Below are 12,500 nucleotides of genomic sequence, written 5' to 3' on the forward strand. Positions count from 1 at the left end.
AGTCGAAGGCGCTGCATTCAGGTTGCAGTCTCTAATGAGGCGTGGGTTTGAGTCTGTTGTGGAAAAAATTTCTATCATCCCAAGTAGGATAGAGAATGCCTGAAATAAATACATAACTCTGACAGTTTTTATTACCTTTGCAAAACAAAGGGGCCAGACAACACACAGTATGTGGTCTCTTGGCAGGAACTTTTACACTCCATAGCATGCAAATGAATTATATTACAATAGAATAGAGACATTCATGTCACTCCCCCGATGCCACCCTCATGTATGGGGGTTAGTCTACACACCCATTCTTCTGGCACAGTTTGTCACACCCATGCGAGGTAACCTCCTAGGGTGAACCATTTGGTGGGACCTCTTGATGTTCCCTTTCCCATGAAGGTAAGTTGGCAAATAGTTTGTAAAGGTGTGACTTTGGTCTCTTGATTTCATCAACATCGATCACGACAACACAGCCAGACAATTACATATTAAGACCAGACAAGTACAGTTGGGAGGTGACATACAACAAATGTTCACAGCATTAGGTCTGCAAAGTGTTCAGCTGATGCATATTTACTGGAAAGGAAAATGGGCTTTTGTCACGGTAGCCGTGCCGACACAAGCTAAAATGTTTCTCCCGCCAGGACAACACCCACATGAAATTCAAGCTATGCTCACAGACGAATAAGAACCAGCTGGAATGAGCAATCTGCACCTCCAAGTCTGAGTTTATGGTTCTTGCCCAGAAAAGCATAGCTCACAGCCGTAATTGTATAGTGGTTCCTACTCTGTGTTGTGGCCGCAGCAACCCCGGCCGATTCAGGGTCATGGCAGGTGTGTGTTGCTTTTGTAATTGTATTGTCTGAAAAGACAAGATTGTCTGTCCACTTGAAGTGTGGTGATGTAAAAATACACTAGTTTTGACCACACCTGTATTTTTAGTAAACATTATTAGCATGCAATGAATCAAAGTATAAGGTACGATGTCGGAGATCAAGAACGCTTTTGTTGGGAAAAAAAGCCATAACATATCATTTCAACAATACGGGTATCAAACCCGCTATTTCTTGCATGTAGAGCAAGAAATCTAGCCTTTGAGTTAAATCCCCCCGCTGCACAAGAAGGCTGCCGCAATTTCTGCAACACCAAAACACTAATTAAGATGTGTCAGCAAGACCATGTCCACAAATGAGATGAGGTGACCGAGAGGTTAAGGTGATGGACTGCTAATCCATTGTGTTCTGCACGCATGGGTTTGAATCCCATCCTCATCGGACTATACTAATGCACCAGTTTTGACACCACCTGTGTTTTTAGGAAACATCATTAGAATGCAATTAATCCAAGTATCCGGTACGATGTGGGAGATTGAGAATGCTTTTTTGGCAAGAAAAAGGCATAATATACCATTTGGAGAATGCAGGCATCGATTCCACTTCATCTCACATGCGAAGTGAGCGCTCTACCATTTGTGGTCATACAAGAATGGGATTTGTTTTTGTGTCCTTCGAATGAAATGTTTTCCGCATGTTGCAGAATTTTATATCACTTTTTGTTTTTTTTTTAATTGATGTGGTCTTCTTGATGTTTGATCAGTTCCACAGCCAACCTAGTTTCTCAGGGAACAAAGGAGCGAGAGGTTCAGTCATAGCTGAGAACTTTGGAAGTGTAGTCATCTTAACCCTCCTGTTATGTTCATTTGTCAGGAACAGCCATGATGTTCCTGGGTCAGTTTGCATGCTTATTTATCTGAAAGATGTCCAAAACCAAAAAAATCCCCACAAGCATTGTTAGTTATTAACTACTAACTCCAGTACTAACTATTCTATCAATGTTTAGTGCAATGGTGTACCTTACCTCTCACAGGTAATGGTTTAATTCATTTTAATTAATTAATTAATTTAATTAATCAGAGGCATCATGACCAGTCTGCATCAAAACATTATCTGAAATCCTGTGGCAGGTTTCTGGCATTGATTCCTAATTCAGTTGCCATCCCTGATAGATGGTAATGGTAATGGTAATCATGCCCGCGTGGCAGGCGAGTCTCTTTGCTTGTCTGACATCTGTGTCGCATCCTGATTGGCTGGCAGCAAATGTCAACAACACGAGCGCGGCCCCCGCTTGGCAAGTGAGAATTCTACCACTGAACCACCAATGCCACGTGGGGACACACTGTAAGAGAAAAAAATTCAACTGTCAAGTGGATGAGCCTCTGCAAAGTGGCGCTGAATGACAACACATCTCAATGTCATACTCTTTGGATTCAAGCACCTTCTGGCGTAATGGGATCCACAACAATCACGTCAGCTGTGGATGCAACGTCAATTCTTTCTTGAAGGGCAAGTGACAAAAAGAAGTACATGGTTCAGAAATCAGCTGCCAAAGTTTCACTGACCAAGCACCCAGGCACTGCTGGGGTTTTAACCCAGGATCTCCTGTTTACTAGACAGGCACTTTGACCAGCTTAGCCACAGTGCCAGCAGTGCATCTGGCACCAACACAAAAACAGTTTGCCAATGGGGAAAAATGTTCATACAAGGGAGGGAGTCCAAAGTCCAACACATGTGTGAATTGAGAGTCCCTGGGTGGGCTCGAACGACCAACCTCTCAGTTCACAGCCAAACGTGCTGACCAATTGCGCGACAGCAATACAACAGCATGACTGCTGTAAGGTTTCTGTTACGGTCTGTTACGTTTCAGGTGTCATTCTGAATACTGCCCTTCCGCAGGAAAAGAGCCTTTGTACTTTTTCAACATGAGCTCTAAAGAAAGGTATGAGCTGAGATATACTGCATTGGCCGGGAATCGTACCCGGGCCTCCCGCGCGGCCGGCGTGGATAGTTCAGCTGAAACGTGCTAAACTTTCCCCTTTCATTTCCAATGAGAGCGAAAGGCCACTATGAATGCAATATACTTTTGTCCGGGGGTGGCGCTGTGGCGTTCATCCCCACTATCCACTATGGATGTAATATGCATTTGTCCAGGAGTGGCGCTGTGGTCGCTTCTGCTCCCTCCACCCACCACATCCATCCTGAACTTCAGGTAACACAGCACAATTGCTTTTTCCGAGCGAGCGACGAGACGACGCGACAAAAACACGGTAAACTACAGTAAAAAAATATATTGTCTTTTGCATTTCAGGCTACAGAAAAATATTTTGTCTTTGAACTGTTCTGTTTAAATATTTAGTCTTTGAACTGTTCTGTATAGTGTTTAAATTGCTTTCATGTTTCTCTACGTGGGTTTGTGGCACTATTGTTCGCTATTTTCCGACCCCGTATACCTATTATATGCATTAGCGACAGTTATTTGGACAAATGTAATGATAGCTCATAAGACTTATGTTTTTTTTGTAAGTACAATGTTATAGTTGTTCATGGATAAGTACATGTCATCTGTTAAATTAAACTCTTATGAGCTATTGTAAAGTGAACAAAGAAAGTCAACAAACAAACATGAATGTAGTTGTTGCGATACCATTTAAGTATGGATGATAGTTTATAGACATTGTTGTAGTCTGTAAATGTTCTTGGAAAAGCTCATATATGACAACAATACACATATTTCATACATGTTGCTATCACATACTGTAACCTGTACTTGTATTCATGGTTTTGGATAATAATACATTATATTATTTCATTATTTCTGTCACTGTAGAGAAAAAATGAAGAGATTGTTTTTCCCCGGGCGAATCAGTGTGGTCTTCCGCAAGGGCCCACTGGGATTCCTGCTGCAGGATCCCACCGAGGAGGCCAGGCAAATTAAGGACAACCCGTCGAGGAGGGACAAGTCTCCTGTTGCACAGCAGGAGGTTGTAAGGCAAAATGCCCTTGCAGTGGTCCGTCAGAGAGGGAGAGATGCTACAGACCAAACTGAAGTACTGGGCGAGTACATCCTGCAGTTTGGGAAGTACAAGGGGATGTCCTTCCGCTGGCTCCTGGAGAATGACATGGGATACACTGTGTATCTCATCCAAAGCCAACAGAGAGAGGAGGCTGCAGGAGTGCTGGTGGCTGAGGGGCATAGCAAGGACAGCCTTCTGTCATTCCTTGCCCTCAGCTTCAAGGAAATTAATACTCTTCTTGAGTATGAGTCCCTAAAAACATCTGTGCCCGCCCCAGCAGCAGAGGATGACCAGCTGGTTGGATTTGGCGCACGCGGCAGTAACACCTGGAGGGAGATTTGGGAGAGCAGGGATGATGGCTATGCAGCCTTCATCTTAAGAAGAAAGTGCGCGACGGGTACAAAAATGCACAAACTGCAACAGTGCCTGCAGAAGCAGCAACAGCAGCAACAGCAGCCCTCCACCTCTTTTACCATCGCCTCCACCTGTTCCACCACAACCTTTGCTGAGAGCACGGGTGAGTGTTTTTAAAGTTACACTGCATTGCATATGTATGCATTGGACCATTTTATTACTGTTGAATAACTATATTACCACTCTTTTCTTTATAGCTAAGGACGAAGACGAAGAGCTGGAGAAAGCCATGCTCAGCATCTCTCCAGATATACTCAGTATGTGCAGTTTATGGATATGTACATGTTAGGCTCTTTTACTTTCCTAGCCTTGTCTATGTGTTTTGTATAAAGCAAATCACTCTAGTTTCTATGTGTTTTGCAGGTGGATCTGCTCCACCAACATTAGAGCTGCTACGGTTTTCAGGTCCAGGGCGAAGTTCTTAAATAATGACCGACCTCAAAGGGCATTTTGTGATTGCATGTGTTCTCGTCACGTTCTACTTTTGTTCCTTTCATGTGTGTTCTACCTACAGTCCAAGTGACTGACTATGAATTGATACAGCCTACGAGAGGGTAAGTATAATTTGAATACATTCTTTTGAATGGATGAAATGGTGAATGATGTTTGCTCACTAACGCCGGAAGCATGTGTTTGCAGTGAGCCATTGTGCTTCTCCTGCTCTAGTTACGGTTAGACTAGACCAGGGGTCAGCAACCTGCGGCTCCAGAGCCGCATGTGGCTCTTCAGCCTCTTTATTGTGGCTCCCTTTGCGATGCTTGAATATTTTTAACACCCGAGTGGGGAAAATGCACGTCTTTTGTAATGAGTTTTAAAAAATCCAACTTTGTCTGAGACCATGAATGCATCCTGAGTGAGTTCTGACTGCTATCCAGTTCAGTACATGAAGGAAAACAAGTAATACTTACCTACAAATTTAAAAAATAAATTCGAGATAATTTAAAAACAGCGGCATGGGAACTTGTTTTTACGTTTACAGTAGTTTACACATACATTTATGTAAGTTTATCTCCAAAACTAGCAAGAGTACTCCAACTCGTCTTTTCTTATCTGAACTACTTTGATACCCCCAAATTCCCTCCAATGTTGTTTTAAACATACTATATGTTTTGCGGCTCCAGGCTATTTTTCTTCAGTGGGCATTGGGTAAAATGGCTCTTTTCATAGTAAAGGTTGCCGACCCCTGGACTAGACCATCACAAAAAAGGTCTATTTAATTCTTTAAAAAGCCAAACCAAGTAGTTGAAGTAGCAAATGGCAGTTTGTTGTGAGTGACTCTACTAATACCCCTGAAACGCCAATATTTCAATCAATCAGTCTTTCATCACGTTTTCTCCGGTTTTAGACACAGAACATGCACCGACTGGCCCAGATGCACCAGAAGATGGTAAAGGCTTTAAGTGATGTTTGACCATTTCAATCCAAACTGATTTATACTCACGGTAAAATGCACCACCGCCTCTTTCCTTGTGTAGCACCAGCTGTGCTGCCTCCAAAGATTCCAGTGCCTTTCCCACGGGAGTTGATGTTTCTGCTACCAGAGAAAACAAAGACCAAAGAAGAGACCCCACAGCCAGCCCCAGGTGAGTGATTAATCTTTCTATGTGACTGACTGCACCTGATATTAATATAATACTAACACAGTGTACATGTAATTTGGTTTCATTTTAGAAACTGCATGTGCTCCTGGGAGTCCTGTAGCCTCCACTCTATCTGCATCAGAGCCACAGTCTGCACAGAGACCCCACAGTAAGTAACACAGCAGTATAGTGTCACATTAAAAAGGGTGTCAAAATTGACATGTGCATGTCTGTTTCCAACTAGACCAACCACCAGTCCCACCTACGGCAGTCCCACCTGCGGCTGATATCAACAGGCCTCCACCTCAACAGTTTCTGTCATTTGACCAGGAGGTCAATAAGTGGAACTGCACACACCAGCAGAAAATATGGATGAAGTTGGAACTGGAGTCCATGGGTCTGTGGCCAGGCTCCCGCCCTGTCAACAACCCTATGAAAACCTTCTCCCTGTGGCGCTTACCTCCCCAGCCTGAACTGATTGACAGTATTTATGATCTGCCGTCCCCAAAGTATTTTCATCTTCACCCCTTTTTTCGTCTGGAAGCCGGAAAATGACTACTTGATGGGGCGGCTAAAAAACAACTACACCCTGCCGTGCTCTGGTGACTGTTCTCAGCCACGTGTTGTCTCTGCTGGAGTCGGGAGACCGCGAGTGATTGTGGGCCTCACTGGACAATACTACCTGCTCTCCTCCCGGCTGTGCTGTAAGAGCTGCAATAGGAGGTGGTATTCCGACAACCCGCTCTGGCTGGAAAAGCTTCCCAAGAGGTTTACCAATCTGTTGCCAGCGTTACTGACTTACAAGAAGGCCATCTGTAAGTCAGTACTGGATGAGTTGAGACGGACTGGAAAATCACCCACAGACATGGCAAATCAGGTCAACGAGATGTTGCATCTCAAGTATGAGCGTGCCAACCTGGCCTATCTCCTGTGCTGCCAGAATGTGATGGATGGAGAGGCAGGAACTTATGGCGGCCAAAAGACCATCACTCAGTTCCTTCGGCAGGAGCGAAAACCGGAGCCTTTTGGGGGCTACAGTGATGCTGATGGCTGGAACGGGGTCTCTGTGTCTGCCCACTACCTCACCGACTGCTTGCTGCATGAGTTCCGGAACCAGAAGGACACCATTCAGCGGATGCTGCAGGGTACCTTTGGACAGGCTCTCCGCTCAGACCACACCCGGAAAGTGGCCAAGAAAGTCACCTTTTCATCTGGTGTCATGTCGTCATACGCTGTGATGAATGAGAACTGGATGATCCTGTCCTGGGTCATGGTGCAGTCTGAGACGGACAAAACCCTGCGGCCGATGTATGAGGGTCTCTCAAACCGCTACAACAGGGCTGGCATTGAGAAAGCACAGTTTCAGTGGGTTGACAGGTGAGACTTCATCACTTTAAACAGAAATGTTTAATCAAAACTTAACTCTATTAAATGTCATTATTTCATATGCTATTTGTGTTTCTCAGAGATTGCTGCGCACCGTTCAGGGTTGCAGAGTCTTCTGCGGAGGAACATCTCAACTGGGATGCCTGGCAAACAACTGATGCAATTGTTACTGAGGCCACATCTGGGAACCTGTTAAATACATGTGCATCAAGAACCTCTTACAACAACAGTATCGTCATCAAGCTGGACTTGTTCCACTGTATGCAACGGCTTCTTCGTGAGTGTGCTTCAGAACATCACCCGTTATACGGCACCTTCGCACAGTTCCTGTCAGCTGCCTTCTCTGTGGTGGACCAGGAAGACCTGCAGAGGCTCCAGGATGCATACGTCTTCTGTGGCATCCAGCCTGCAAATCCCACCAAGCAGCATATTCGTGAGCACTGCAGGGTAAAGATTCCTCCACCCGGGATGCTTATTCAGAGTGGAAGGGGTGTTGAAGCACTTTCACCTGACCACAGATCCGAATGGCATCCCTCTTTATAAGCCCTCCATGCTAAAGAGATGGAGGATCCAACGAGTCCACAGTCTGCGCGGTTGCCTCAGTGATCCTGAGGTGGAAGGGGGCATACTGTACCGCCATGGAGGAACGATACAGTTAAACCACGTGCCAGGTGAGCGTGCAGCAGTCCCCATCTGGATCCCCATCAGAGGCACATCGCAGCAGGAGGGCTACCATTTCCACCAGGCCAAATGGGTGACCGGCACGCAGGTCTCCCCAGAGCTGTTCCAGGCCCAGGCCATGACAGGAGTGTGTCGCTGGAATTATCAGCGTCTGCTGGACCTGAAACTGCCAGGCGTTTCTCTCCCGCCTGTTTTCGACCCTGCACTGATATGCTCCCTGAATGCTGTTTCCAGACGGGTCTTTGGCGAAGAAAAGTACCCTGCTCTTCGTCTGGCAGCTGAAGACACCGGGGAGAGGTTTGGCCTGGAGTACAGGGAGCCAGAATGTTGTCCGGTCCCTTTAGACTGGGACAAACATAAAACCAAGAAGGCCACGCCACAAGTGCTCCTTCTCCAGGCATCCTGTCTGATCAGGGAGCAGACCCAGTGCAGCCTTCCTCCACACCTCCCACCAGGCTTTTCAGCTTTGTTCCCCACTCTGTTCACCCTCTTCAAACTGCTACTGCGACTACGTCTAGTCATGTGGCCCCTATCCCAGCATCTGACTTGGACAATAAAGCTTCTGTTACTGAGCTTCAGCCACAGCCAGGTAAAAACTTATCTAAACTAATCATGTGTCCCCTTGTTGCATCTTGTTTGACCCAAATAACAAATGTGTATCTCATGGTTTTCTTTGCCTAGAGCCCACAAGAAGATTGCCCATCCAATGTTCTCCGACTGCTGCCCGCACTGGACCAGTGAAGACTGGAGGGAGAGTATTTGTGTTGGACCACAAGCGCTGGCCATCTCCAATGAAGTCGGCAATTGACGAGCTCCTTAATAAACACCGCGGGCACGAGGACATGATCAAGCTTGTGGTTCGGGAGTATGGCACTCTTGTCCACAAGTCCAGCAAAGACCCCAACAGCATGCTGCATCCAACATCAAAATTGCATATTTCCAAATACATAAAACACAACAGTAAATTTGTCAATACATCATCTTCACTAAATACCAGCCCAGAGAAGCTGCAACATACACAGCAGCTTTGGCAGTTGCTCAGCACTACCTCTGCTGTGCCTGTCGTGACACTGCCTGCAGCTATGGTCATTCCACCATCACCACCACCACCACCACCACCACCTGCTCATACCCCATTGAAGCAGGAGCAACCACCTCCCGTGTCAAAAAAAACTCAAACAAAAACATGTCTGTGCTGTGGTCAACCAAAATCAAAATATCAAGGGGATGGGACATCAATACATGACTTCTATCAGGGGGCCCTGTCAGATACTTTTATTGCTCCACAAAAGTGTTCCAAAAATATGGTGCAGAAGGTCTGACAAACCCCAAGATGCCGTTTCAAGAGTTCAGTCAAACAGACTTCTTCCAGCGAGAGCTCGATGATACAAGAAAGAGGGTGGAGGAAAAACAGCAGAAGAAGAGGAAGAGGGAGGAATCTCCTCCACCCCCTGTCCGAAAGTGCCGGTTCTGGTAATTATCAATACCACATGGCTTATCGCTTTTAATGGAATGCAACAGTTTTCCTACCTCATCTACACTTATCCTCTTAAATTGAAAACTACACAGTTTATCCTACACAATATTGTTCTTTATCTGACAGTCTACCATCAACATCTATCATCTGATCTCTAATCAAATTTATTTTATTAATAAAAAGATATTGGTGCTCCCAGTCAGGTAACTGACATTTGGACAGGTTTTGAGTGGAGATGGGATTTGTCTTGGTCCTCGGTCGAACGGTTAGGGTCATTCATAAGCGCTATCTGCCAACTGCTGTCATTCTGAAGCGACTGACGACATAAATACGAATAAAACCCGTCAATAAATGATAGACTTGAGTTTCTGGTAAGTACTACACAAGAAGATAAGGTGCTCAACTGGAGAAGGGAGTGTGGACTGGGTTTAGGGTTAGACCAATACTGTATTTGGCATAGAAATTGGGGCTCAGATTAGTGTTTGGTACTTGGGAACAATAAATCAAGGACTGGGTTTCTTCACTATTACATGACAAGAGACTAGTCGAGAGAACGTAGCCAGGATTAGGTTTGGGGTATTTGTCTGATGCTGAGGGACACATCCTGGACTCATTTCCGATCCCAACATCTCTTCTACAAAAAAAGCACTTGACTTCTTGGAGAATGCAGGCATCGATCCCGCTCCCTCTCGCATGCAAAGCGAGCACTCTACCATTTGAGCTAATTCCCCTGCCATCACAGCGTTGACAGAGAAGGTTCAGTCTCATAACTATTTTGGTTCCTTTGCTGGAGTACGTCAATTCCGCAGCTGACCGAGTTTCTCGGGGAACACAAGGAGCGAGATGTTCAGTCATCACTGGGAACTTTGGAAGTGTAGTCACCTTTAGTCAGGTCTGCTTTGGTGAACTTCAGAGGCATCATGACCAGTCTGCATCAAAACATTATCTGAAATCCTGTGGCAGGTTTCTGGCATTGATTCTTAATTCAGTTGCCATCCCTGATAGATGGTAATGGTAATGGTAATCATGCCCGCGTGGCAGGCGAGTCTCTTTGCTTGTCTGACGTCTGTGTCGCACCCTGATTGACTGGCAGCAAATGTGAACCACCAATGCCACGTGGGGACACACTGTAAGAGAAAAAAAATCAACTGTCAAGTGGATGAGCCTCTGCAAAGTGGCGCTGAATGACAACACATCACAATGTCATACTCTTTGGATTCAAGCACCTTCTGGCGTAATGGGATCCATAACAATCATGTCAGCTGTGGATGCAACGTCAATTCGTTCTTGAAGGGCAAGTGACGAAAAGAAGTACATGGTTCAGAAATCAGCTGCCAAAGTTTCACTGACCAAGCACCCAGGCACTGCTGGGATTTGAACCCAGGATCTCCTGTTTACGAGACAGGCACTTTGACCAGCTTAGCCACAGCGCCAGCAGTGCATCTGGCACCAGCACAAAAACAGTTCGCCAATGGGGAAAAATGTTCATACAAGGGAGGGAGTCCAAAGTCCAACACATGCGTGAATTGAGTCCCTGGGTGGGCTCGAACCACCAACCTCTCAGTTCACAGCCAAACGTGCTGAGCAATTGCGCGACAGAGACTACAACAGCATGACTGCAGTCAGGTTTCACTAAGTGCTGTCCACCTTAACTCTCGGGTGGTCCGGTCTGTTACGTTTCAGGTGTCATTCAACTGAAAAGATCCTATTTGAAGGCGACGCAGGCCAAACTCGACTCCAGCAAAAAGTGTCGAACAGCGCCCTCTGCTGTCAGGCAAGAGCAGAAACCATAAAAAGCTTACAGCACCTGGTATTCCCAGGCGGTCTCCCATCCAAGTACTAACCAGGCCCGCCCCTGCTTTGCTTCCGAGATCAGACGTTTTCAGGGTAGTATGGCGGTAAGCTGCCAGGTCAACTGAAAAGATCCTATTTGAAGGCGACGCAGGCCAAACTAGACTCCAGCAAAAAGTGTCAAACAGCGCCCTTTGCTGTCAGGCAAGAGCAGAAACCATAAAAAGCTTACAGCACCTGGTATTCCCAGGCGGTCTCCCATCCAAGTACTAACCAGGCCCGCCCCTGCTTAGCTTCCGAGATCAGACGAGATCAGGCGTTTTCAGGGTAGTATGGCCGTAAGCTGCCAGGTCAACTGAAAAGATCCTATTTGAAGGCGAAGCAGGCCAAACTAGACTCCAGCAAAAAGTGTCAAACAGCGCCCTCTGCTGTCAGGCAAGAGCAGAAACCATTAGAAGCTTAAAGCATCTGGCATTCCCAGGCGGTCTCCCATTCAAGTACTAACCAGGCCCACCCCTGCTTAGCTTCTGAGATCGGACAAGATCGGGCATTTTCAGGGTAGTATGGCCGTAAGCTGCCAGGTCAACTGAAAAGATCCTATTTGAAGGCGACGCAGGCCAAACTAGACTCCAGCAAAAAGTGTCAAACAGCGCCCTCTGCTGTCAGGCAAGAGCAGAAACCATAAAAAGCTTACAGCACCTGGTATTCCCAGGCGGTCTCCCATCCAAGTACTAACCAGGCCCGCCCCTGCTTCGCTTCCGAGATCGGACATTTTCAGGGTAGTATGGCCGTAAGCTGCCAGGTCAACTGAAAAGATCCTATTTGAAGGCGACGCAGGCCAAACTAGACTCCAGCAGAAAGTGTCAAACAGCGCCCTCTGCTGTCAGGCAAGAGCAGAAACCATAAAAAGCTTACAGCACCTGGTATTCCACGGCGGTCTCCCATCCAAGTACTAACCAGGCCCGCCCCTGCTTTGCTTCCGAGATCGGACGAGATCAGGCATTTTCAGGGTAGTATGGCCGTAAGCTGCCAGGTCAACTGAAAAGATCCTATTTGAAGGTGACGCAGGCCAAACTAGACTGCAGCAAAAAGTGTCAACCAGCGCCCTCTGCTGTCAGGCAAGAGCAGAAACCATAAAAAGCTTACAGCACCTGGTATTCCCAGGCGGTCTCCCATCCAAGTACTAACCACGCCCACCCCTGCTTCGCTTCCGAGATCAGACGAGATCGGGCGTTTTCAGGGTAGTATGGCCGTAAGCTGCCAGGACAACTGAAAAGATCCTATTTGAAGGCGACGCAGGCCAAACTAGACTCCAGCAAAAAGTGTCAAACAG

General features: G+C 46.4%; 1 long non-coding RNA gene, 6 other non-coding genes and 3 pseudogenes across 7 annotated transcripts; 2 read left to right on the top strand and 8 right to left on the bottom strand.

The window, feature by feature from the left end:
• Positions 1-1,180: 1,180 nt before the first annotated feature.
• trnas-gcu (transfer RNA serine (anticodon GCU)) lies at positions 1,181-1,262 on the top strand. Its single transcript has one exon. It is a non-coding gene; the product is annotated as a tRNA-Ser (tRNA).
• A 1,133-nt stretch (positions 1,263-2,395) lies between these two features.
• trnat-agu (transfer RNA threonine (anticodon AGU)) lies at positions 2,396-2,469 on the bottom strand. The gene has a single exon. It is a non-coding gene; the product is annotated as a tRNA-Thr (tRNA).
• A 1,581-nt stretch (positions 2,470-4,050) lies between these two features.
• LOC131138761 (uncharacterized) lies at positions 4,051-4,936 on the top strand. The gene is made up of 3 exons (XR_013625748.1): positions 4,051-4,355; positions 4,450-4,509; positions 4,616-4,936. It is a non-coding gene; the product is annotated as an uncharacterized LOC131138761 (long non-coding RNA).
• Positions 4,937-10,735: 5,799 nt separating this feature from the next.
• On the bottom strand, positions 10,736-10,809 carry trnat-cgu (transfer RNA threonine (anticodon CGU)). The gene has a single exon. It is a non-coding gene; the product is annotated as a tRNA-Thr (tRNA).
• Positions 10,810-11,171: 362 nt separating this feature from the next.
• Positions 11,172-11,280, bottom strand: LOC144896616 (5S ribosomal RNA; annotated as a pseudogene).
• Positions 11,281-11,392: 112 nt separating this feature from the next.
• On the bottom strand, positions 11,393-11,511 carry LOC144896649 (5S ribosomal RNA). The gene has a single exon (XR_013626468.1). It is a non-coding gene; the product is annotated as a 5S ribosomal RNA (ribosomal RNA).
• Positions 11,512-11,623: 112 nt separating this feature from the next.
• LOC144896244 (5S ribosomal RNA) lies at positions 11,624-11,742 on the bottom strand (annotated as a pseudogene).
• A 112-nt stretch (positions 11,743-11,854) lies between these two features.
• On the bottom strand, positions 11,855-11,963 carry LOC144896290 (5S ribosomal RNA; annotated as a pseudogene).
• A 112-nt stretch (positions 11,964-12,075) lies between these two features.
• Positions 12,076-12,194, bottom strand: LOC144895736 (5S ribosomal RNA). The gene has a single exon (XR_013626244.1). It is a non-coding gene; the product is annotated as a 5S ribosomal RNA (ribosomal RNA).
• Positions 12,195-12,306: 112 nt separating this feature from the next.
• Positions 12,307-12,425, bottom strand: LOC144897316 (5S ribosomal RNA). The gene has a single exon (XR_013626886.1). It is a non-coding gene; the product is annotated as a 5S ribosomal RNA (ribosomal RNA).
• Between the last annotated feature and the right edge of the window lie 75 nt (positions 12,426-12,500).

This window comes from Doryrhamphus excisus, unplaced genomic scaffold (assembly GCF_037039965.1).
Source record: "Doryrhamphus excisus strain RoL-2023G ecotype Guam unplaced genomic scaffold, RoL_Dexc_Guam_v1.1 HiC_scaffold_24, whole genome shotgun sequence".
Taxonomy (NCBI): domain Eukaryota; kingdom Metazoa; phylum Chordata; class Actinopteri; order Syngnathiformes; family Syngnathidae; genus Doryrhamphus; species Doryrhamphus excisus.